Here is a 9361-nt window from a genome sequence, read left to right as displayed (position 1 = left end):
CTGGTTCACCAGAAGCAGCTTAGTCATGCTGGCCACATGACCTGGAAGCTGTACGCTGGCTCCCTCGGCCAATAAAGTGAGATAAGCGCCACAGCCCCAGAGTCGGTCATGACTGGACCTAATGGTCAGGGGTCCCTTTACCTTTACCTTTTACATACAAATGTAGAGGGTAAACCAGATTGGGCCCCTGGCAAGGGAGCCAGGGAGATAAGTGGGGTCCCAAATCTGGATTTGGGGAAGGCAATGACTGCAATTATACATTCTTTATCAGTTGGTTTTTTTTTGTTTTTTTTTTTGTTTTTTTGTTTTTTTTTTTTTTGTTTTTTTAGAATATACATATTTATCTGATCCTTCATGTGGCTTACAACAGCCTGCCACAACACACACACTTGACCCAAACCCATACAATCCATTCTTATCTCCTTGGCAAATGGATGGGACCAGATTGTTCTTTCCTTCTGCTCTTCAGTCCCAGGTCTGCTGACAGCTGGAGCCAATAGTCTTTTCTTGCAAAGGGAGGGAATCTAAACTCTCCATCTGCACCTTCTCTGGCTGATGAATAGTCACACTCTTTTTTCCTGGGAGGCAGAGGGTACAGACCTGTTGTTGCTGCTGCTGCTACTACTACTGCATTAGTGGACAGAGACAAAAGAGATTAAAAGGTATAGGATTTCAGTTTGGATGACGTAAGCAAACAGGGGGAAATTGTCAGTTCTGCAAATTGGAGAGAGAGGGCAAGAGAAGAGGGTGGTTTCTTTTATGCAGTGCTTTTTTCTGGGGGATGCAGGGGGATGCGTACCCCTAAACATTTTGTGAATCTAACGGGAGAAGAAACTATTTTTTTAAAAAAAAAAATAGTTTCTTCTCTAGCCTGGTGAATCGTCAGTTCCGTTGCTACCCCATGATGGCGGCTTCATTTCCTGTCATGGTGTTTCCTGAGTCTGAGATGGAAGCGAGCATTTAATGTGTGAAGTATGAATTGGAATCTAGCATGGCGACTAGTCAGTTTCGTTGTTACTCCCCCCGATGGTGGCCTCATTTCCTTTCCCAGTGTTTCCCGAGTCTCAGACGGAAGCAAGAGTTCAATGTGTGAAGCATTTACTGTATTTATTTTTCCCGATTTGAACTATAAAATGGTGATTTTCTTGAGTCAAAATAAGAGTACCCCTAAACATTTTTTTAGAGAGAGAGAAAGCACTGGTTTTATGTTTCAGAGAGAGTTTGACACCATGGAATTGCAGCCTGCAGCAATGGAAGGAACAGAACCCTCTTGGGATGTGAATGTTCTGCACTATCTCCATCTAGGCTCAGGTTGTATATATGTGTGTATAAATAAACTATATATCATAAAGACACCACAGTCTCTGCTGTGCCTCACTGTCCAAAAGGAAACACAGACCCCTGGACTCCCACAGCACTTGGTGATTGGGAAGGCATGTAACGCTGTCTTGATGGATGCCCCACCTCAAGTTCTCAATATTATTGCAGAAAACTTGGAGGAAAAGGAAAGAATGGTGACAATGCTCAGAAAGACCTCTTGTCAATCTAGACCAACACCTCAAGGGTTCCTGGGCCTGATTTAACATGTGGGCTTTTTGGGGGGAGCGTCACAAACCAAATGTCAGCTAACCCATTACAGTGGTACTGAAGTGAAAGCACAAGACAGGTGTTGATCATCATGTGAGCTGCGCACAGGTGGGCTGAAGTGAGCTGCTGATCAGTCCTGTGGAGCCTCCTTTTATTGAGACAAATATGCAAGCTAGGCAGATACATTTTGGGCTGTGACCTTTACACACCTTCGGTCCCGAGATCGTGGGGTGGCACAAAGTTATTTTGGCACCTGTTTCCACCGCGTCATTTTCCCCTTGCACAGTGTATGACGAAGGAGACAAAAGGTCTCAGGGACAAAGGTTACAGACAGGACACCGCCGACTACTGAGACCGCAAAAGGTCAGACAGAGGAAACGATGTACAGACAGCTGTGGCTTGTCGGAGGGGGATGTACCCCACACCCCAAGGTCATGCGTGCAGGCAGCCAGTCTCCCTCTGGACCCCACTGCCCACTGCCCACTCCGTGATATCCCTACAGGTACCTTGGTTCTTGAGTGGCTTAATTGACCAACAAATCGGCTCCTGAACATCGAAAACCCAGAAGTAAGTGTTCCCGTTTTGAAACATTTTTCGGAAGCCGAATGTCCAACACAACTTCTGCTTGTGTGAAGGAAGCTCCTGCAGCCAATCGGAAGCCGTGCCTTAGTTTTTGAATGGTTTTGAGAGTCAAACAGACTTCCAGAATAGATTGAATTCGAGAACCAAGGTTCCACTGTATTTTTTTAAAAACCCACATAATCTGCTAGCAAGCCAGTAATATCTCATTTAAGTAGCTTCACCCGCTTCTGACTTGCTGCATTTTAAGCATGCTGAGCTGTGCACCGCTGCTGCATGGAAAATTAGTAGGTAGATTTCTGGATTTAAAAATGGGTTCTCTTTTAAAGGGTGCTGCAGCATATCACAACATTCATGAAGACAAATCTTCTCAATTGGGAAACCTGCCCTTTCAACTGGGCAGCTTGCCCAAGCAGAAAGCCTCCCTTATCAACTATAACTAATGGCTGCCTCTCTCACCTGTTCCCTTCAATTATTTAGCTGTCCCCAGCACTTAGATTGGCTTCCTGCTGACAGCATCCTGGAGCATGTCTATTAATCATTGACTGTCCTTGTGCTCCTTCTTCTTTTTGCAATGGACTCAACCCAAAAATAGAACATTATTTTTCCGTCCAGATGAACAAGTGACAGTTGTGTGCTTCAAGATTTCACACCTCCTCCAAAACAGGCGATCCATGAATACCCTAACAGGCATGTGCCATAATGTGAGCGGAATGTATATCAAACACAATATGAGGCACGAACAAGATAATAAATACCTAGGACCTCCATTGCACACCTTGTTTCTGTACCCATTGTAGTATGTTTCCTAGATGACCGTTGTGGTCCCTTCCAACTCTGTGATCTTTTGATTTCATTATTCTACCTACCATAAACATTGAGGAGGTTGGCTGCAGTCAGTGGCATAGCATGGGGGAGGCACATAGGGGTGCAAAATTGTTAGGGGTGCAAAATTTCAACATCAGGTGTTGCCTCAATGGAGAGATAGATAGACAGAGAGACAGAGAGACAGAGAGACAGAGAGACAGAGAGACCAGTGTTCCCCAACCTTGGGCCTCCAGCTGTTTTTGGACTACAATTCCCATCATCCTTGACCACTGGTCTTGCTAGCGAGGGATGATGGGAGATGTAGTCCAAAAACAGCTGGAGGCCCAAGGTTGGGGAACACTGAGATAGACAGATAGACAGATAGACAGATAGACAGATAGACAGATAGACAGATAGACAGATAGACAAATAGACAAATAGACAGATAGACACCTGGCTGGCTCTTTGGCGATTCTCCCCCCAAACTTAAAAGCTCATCTGCACCAGCTACTCACAGTATGCAAACATCAAGAGGCATCTTGGTTCTTAAACACCGAAAACCTGGAAGTAAGTGTTCCGGTTTTCAAATGTTTTTCAAAAGCTGAACATCTGATGCGGCTATCAGCTATTCTTCCTAGGGTGCCTGCACCAATCAGAAGCTGCACCTTGGTTTTCGGACATTTTGGAAGTCAAACGGACTTCCGGAATGGATTAAGTTAGGCGCTTCTCTTTTTGCTATTTGCGTTTTTGTTTTTGAGGCTTTTCTGGTTAATTTGTTTTTGTGACTGTGTGGAACCCAGTTCAGCTACTGATTGATTGTGTGACTGCAGAAATGGATAAAAGCCCCCCCCCCCAATCAGTGCAATTTTTATCATCTACAATACTGTCTTATTTATTTTATAGTACAGTACGTTGATTATCGCTTTCATTTTATGGATCAGTGGTCTCGTTAGATATTAAAATTCATGTCAAATCGCTGTTTTAGGGATTGTTTTTAAAAGTCTGGAACGGATTAATCCATTTTGCATTGCTTTCTATGGGAAAGCGCGCCTTGGTTTTGGAACGCTTTGGTTTTGGAATGGACTTCCGGAACGGATTAAGTTTGAGAACCAAGGTACCACTGCATATACAAAGTATATAAGTTCATGAAAGCATACAAGTTTGCTTTGGCCCAGTAAGGTCAGTAATAGAGGACTAGCTAGAATGAGAGAGCCAATTAGAGGACAAGAAGCTCTATGTCTTGCCCACACCTTTTATAAGTGAGAGATACATGAAAGATAGAAATACAGTAATAGAAAAAACCAACAGGGTTTGGGGGTTCAGGTGTGTGGGCGTGCAGTACCAGATGACATGCTTAAGAGAAATGTGGGGGGGGGGGTCAACAAAATGCTGCAAAATACCTTGTATTTTTGCCAAGCATTCTTCAACTACAGTGGTACCTCGGGTTAAGTACTTAATTCATTCCGGAGGTCCGTTCTTGACCTGAAACTGTTCTTAACCTGAAGCACCACTTTAGCTAATGGGGCCTCCTGCTGCTGCTGCGCCACCGGAGCATGATTTCTGTTCTTATCCTGAAGCAAAGTTCTTAACCCAAGGTACTATTTCTGGGTTAGCGGAGTCTGTAACCTGAAGCGTATGTAACCCAAGGTACCACTGTACTGCTGTTAATAAAGCCATTGTCTTGGAGAAACACGTTTTGGCATCAAAAGAGTGGGGAAATGTACCTAAAACAAAGCAGAGAACCTCTGATCACAAGCTGACAATACGCTAGCCATCCAACAAGAATGAGATTGGTAGTGCAAAAGATATGCCAAAAACTGGGGTGGGGGTGAAGAGAGCCACTTCTTATGAAGGTGCAAAGTCTGAGGTGAGGTGCTACTATCATCTATCATCTATCTATCTATCATCTATCTATCTATCATCTATCCATCCAAAATTGGAATAATGTGAGGCTACTGAGAATAGACAAAACATATGGATAAGTTGCCTGGAATGTACCTGAGAGGCAAAAAACAAAGTTACTCAAAGAAGAAGGTCAGCATTCCATCTGAAATGAAGAAAATTCTTTAAAAACAGGAACAGAATCTCATGGCACCTTGAAAACGAGTTTCACTGTGGCATACATTTAAAAGCAAGAGTGAATCACCTTTCCTCAGAACTTCCGGAGACAATGTCAGCCTGATCCAGAGATTTATGCCTAGAGGGATTTTGCAAAATTATTTTTCCAGGAATCTGGGCACTTTCAGACAAACGTTAAGTGCTACATTTATTTAAAAACCACAAGCATTTAATATTAAAATACATGTTCCATAGCACAGCTTCCTTACATAAATTATGTGTTTTAGAATAAATGTTGCAAGTGACTCTTCACATAGTTTGAAAATACCCTTTTTTATTCCCTTCTCCACCAGGGAAAATTGCTTTTTAAAAGCACATTCCCTTACCTCCAGCAATTATCCCCAGCAGCTACCTGGAGGTCATATTGGAGCTACCTAGAGATCAGAACATCAACTGCCTTTTATTTCATTACTTTCTTTAGTTATAAACTGTTATTAACACTCACAACCTCCAAGCCAGGGGTGAGGAGCCTCTGGTCCTCCAGATGTTGTTGGACTCCAACTCCCATCATCCATAGCAGTTGGCCATGCAGGCTGAGGCTGATGGGAGTTGGAGTCCAACGACATCTGGAAGACCTCCATTCCTCTTTCCTGCTTTAAGTGGCTTACATAAAAACAATCAAAATATAATATATTTAAAGTTTTATTGTGTTATGTTTTTATTGATATATATATATCAAATAAATTGAGTACCACACAAAACAAAAAATTAAAATTAGCAGCCAGTGTCTAGGAAAGCTTTGGTAAACATGTAAGTTTTCAAAGAGGCATTTAACATACATTACAGTGGTACCTCGGGTTTCATACACTTCAGGCTACAAACGCTTCAGGTTACAGACTCCGCTAACCCAGAAATAGTACCTTGGGTTAAGAAGTTTGCTTCAGGATGAGAACAGAAATCATGCTCCGGCAGTGCGGCAGCAGCAGGAGGCCCCATTAGCTAAAGTGGTGCTTCAGGTTAAGAACAGTTTCGGGTTAAGAACAAACCTCGAGAATGAATTAAGTACTTAACCCGAGGTACGACTGTACCCCATGACGGGGTGAGCTCCCTTTGCTCGGTCCCTGCTCCTGCCAACCTAGCAGTTCGAAAGCACGTCAAAGTGCAAGTAGATAAATAGTTACAGCTCCGGCGGGAAGGTAAATGGCGTTTCCGTGCGCTGCTCTGGTTTGCCAGAAGCGGCTTAGTCATGCTGGCCACATGACCTGGAAGCTGTACGCTGGCTCCCTCGGCCAATAAAGCGAGATGAGTGCCGCAACCCCAGAGTCAGTCACGACTGGACCTAATGGTCAGGGGTCCCTTTACCTTTACCTTTACCACTGTACTGTATCTGCCTCATCAATTACTGAAGGGAGGGCATTCCAGATTTTGACACAAGAAGTAAAATTAAATTCTCCTCCTGACTCATACATTTGGAAACATGGAGTTCATGAACTGTGCCCAAGGAGATGGTCCAAGGAGGAAAACGAGGTGTCCAAACATCTCCAGCAATGACCCAGAGATGGATGAAGATATGAAGGTCTTGTTCTTCAGACTCACCTTTTCAATTCCCTCACATTTCACTCTTGTAGTAGCACCAGAGCTGAAAATCTTTCAATCTGATTCCAAATTGGAGGGGATCGTGGCATGAACCACCATTGTGCCTCGACCCATGTTGGTGACGGACTGACTCTCCATTCTCGCTCTTATTTAACTAGATGTTAAGAGAGAGGCAGGACATACCTGAGGAGAGGGATGATGGAAGCAATGATAGTGGCGTTCTTCTGAGGAGCACCAGATGGCCACTGCTGTGGTGGACCAGCAGCAGCTGCCTGAGGATGCTGAGGAACCACCATGGCTGATGCCACAAGAGATGCTGCGATCTCTTTTCTCGGACACTGCTGAGCACAGCGTGGTCACCTCTATAATTGTCAACATTCTGACTCCCTTTTCAGTTAAACTGCATAACTGTGCACCGACAGCATGTTTGCGTTTGAATCAAGCCTGCCTCTGGTTTCACGTAAACAGCTTAGAAGCCCATCTTGGCAATTAAACACTCTATAAATTAAATTGTAATAACGTTACATGTGTCAGAATAATACAGTTATAGTACTGAAACCCAATTTAAAGTGTTTATGAAAAAACACACGATACAGGATACGTTTCCGTAAAATGTTCTATTATTAATAACTGGAGCAACATTTTGTGTGATCTCAGAAGTAGTTAACAAGCCACTTACAGAGATAAATGTTTCATTTGCAAAAAAAACCAAAACACTTTTGGATTTTTTTTCTCCCCTGCAGTTTCCAGCCATTTTGTAGGGATGTTTCCAGCTCACAGCTACAATGTCTTAACCTTGCAATGACAGCCGTGCAACCTTAGCTATTTGCTCAATGGATTATCTGGCAGAGAGCAGTGTCTGAGCAGTTTGGCTGGCCTCCTTCCTTGAAGATTAAGCAAACAGTCTCTTTGACATCCATCCCCCTCCAACATTTCATGGATGAATATAGGAACATTTGTATCTTTGTAACACCTATTCACATACTAAAATCACTACTGGGGGACCCTCCAATTACACACTGAGGCTATTTTCTGCTTGCTCTATCCTTCTTTGTTATTCTACCTTGTAATATCCGGTCCTGCTCTGACTTAGAGGTTCTGTTAGTTGTTGTTGTTTAGTAGTTTAGTCGTGTCCGACTCTTCGTGACCCCCTGGACCAGAGCACGCCAGGCACTCCTGTCTTCCACTGCCTCCCGCAGTTTGGTCAAACTCATGCTGGTAGCTTCGAGAACACTGTCCAACCATCTCGTCCTCTGCCGTCCCCTTCTCCTTGTGCCCTCCATCTTTCCCAACATCAGGGTCTTTTCCAGAGAGTCTTCTCTTCTCATGAGGTGGCCAAAGTATTGGAGCCTCAGCTTCAGGATCTGTCCTTCCAGTGAGAACTCAGGGCTGATTTCCTTAAGAATAGAGAGGTTTGATCTTCTTGCAGTCCATGGGACTCTCAAGAGTCTCCTCCAGCACCATAATTCAAAAGCATCAATTCTTCGGCGATCAGCCTTCTTTATGGTCCAGCTCTCACTTCCATACATCACTACTGGGAAAATCATAGCTTTAACTATACAGACCTTTGTCGGCAAGGTGATATCTCTGCTTTTTAAGATGCTGCCCAGATTTGTCATTGCTTTTCTCCCAAGAAGCAGGCGTGTTTTAATTTCGTGACTGCTGTCACCATCTGCAGTGATCATGGGGTTCTGTTAGTAAAGAGACCATAATCACTTCCTAAGAAAATTTCAAAGTTAACCTGATTTGAACTCCCTAAAGCACCTTGAACTGTAGTAGTCTAGCATAACTACCTTGTGGGGGAAACTGATAAAAAGTGACATCATTTATAAGTTGAAGGAGCTGGGTATGTTTAGTCTGGTAAACAGGAGACTCAGAGGAAATAGTATAGTCATCTTCAAATATCTTAAGGTCTGTCAAATGGAAGATGGAGCTAGATTATTTTCTCCTGCTCTGGAGGATGGGACATGAATCAATGGCTTCAAGTTACAAAAAAAAGGCGATTCTGACATCAGGAAGAATGTTCTGATAGTAAGAGCTGTTCAACAGTGGAAGAAACCCTCACAAGTGGTGGCTTCTCCTTCCTTGGAGGCTGGATGGCCATCTGTCATGTATGATCTAGCTGAGATTCTTGTATTGCAGAGGGTTGGAATAACTTTGATCCCTTTGAACTCTTCATTTCTGTGATTCCTAACAGCACACAGCTGAAACTTTCTGGTCTTTTGAATTGGGTAGTCTCCATGAACCAATCTCATGCTCAGTGTCAATTTTACAGCTCTAAAGTCTACTATCCTCCCTGAACCTGACAGTGAAAGAAGCCAGGAAGTGATTCCTCCATACCTCTGGACTGTTTCTGCCTACATGAACCTTCTGTCTCTCCTTGCCCCTGTCATGTGCCAGATTGACATCTGTTGCAGATTTGACATTGCCAGTAGCACTAGAACAGGCATGTCCAAAGTCCGTTTCGGGGGTCTAATCCGGCCCGTCGCCTGGTCTAATCCAGCCCCGTGGCAGTTTATTTCCTGGGGTAAAGCCTAAAAAAACCTCAACAACTTCAATCCTAAAAGAAGCTCAACAACTTTGGTCGGCCCTTTGGTAATGAAGAAGAAGAAGAAGAAGAAGAAGAAGAAGAAGAAGAAGAAGAAGAAGAAGAAGAAGAAGAATATTTGTACCCTGCCCGCCCATCTGGCTGGGTTTCCCCAGCCACTCTGGGCAGCTTCCAACAAAGATTAAA

At 43.7% G+C, this 9361-nt stretch overlaps 1 long non-coding RNA gene across 1 annotated transcript; it reads right to left on the bottom strand.

Moving 5' to 3' along the window:
* Positions 1 to 351: 351 nt before the first annotated feature.
* LOC310686463 lies at positions 352 to 7744 on the bottom strand. The gene is made up of 3 exons (XR_014515944.1): positions 6811 to 7744; positions 5120 to 5170; positions 352 to 627 (listed from the first exon to the last, which is right to left on the bottom strand). It is a non-coding gene; the product is annotated as an uncharacterized lncRNA (long non-coding RNA).
* Between the last annotated feature and the right edge of the window lie 1617 nt (positions 7745 to 9361).

The sequence above is a fragment of the Podarcis liolepis genome (assembly GCF_965112155.1).
Source record: "Podarcis liolepis genome assembly, chromosome: 9".
Classification (NCBI taxonomy): domain Eukaryota; kingdom Metazoa; phylum Chordata; class Lepidosauria; order Squamata; family Lacertidae; genus Podarcis; species Podarcis liolepis.
Note: the sequence above shows the minus strand (reverse complement) of the source record. Positions and strands in the feature narration are given on the sequence as shown.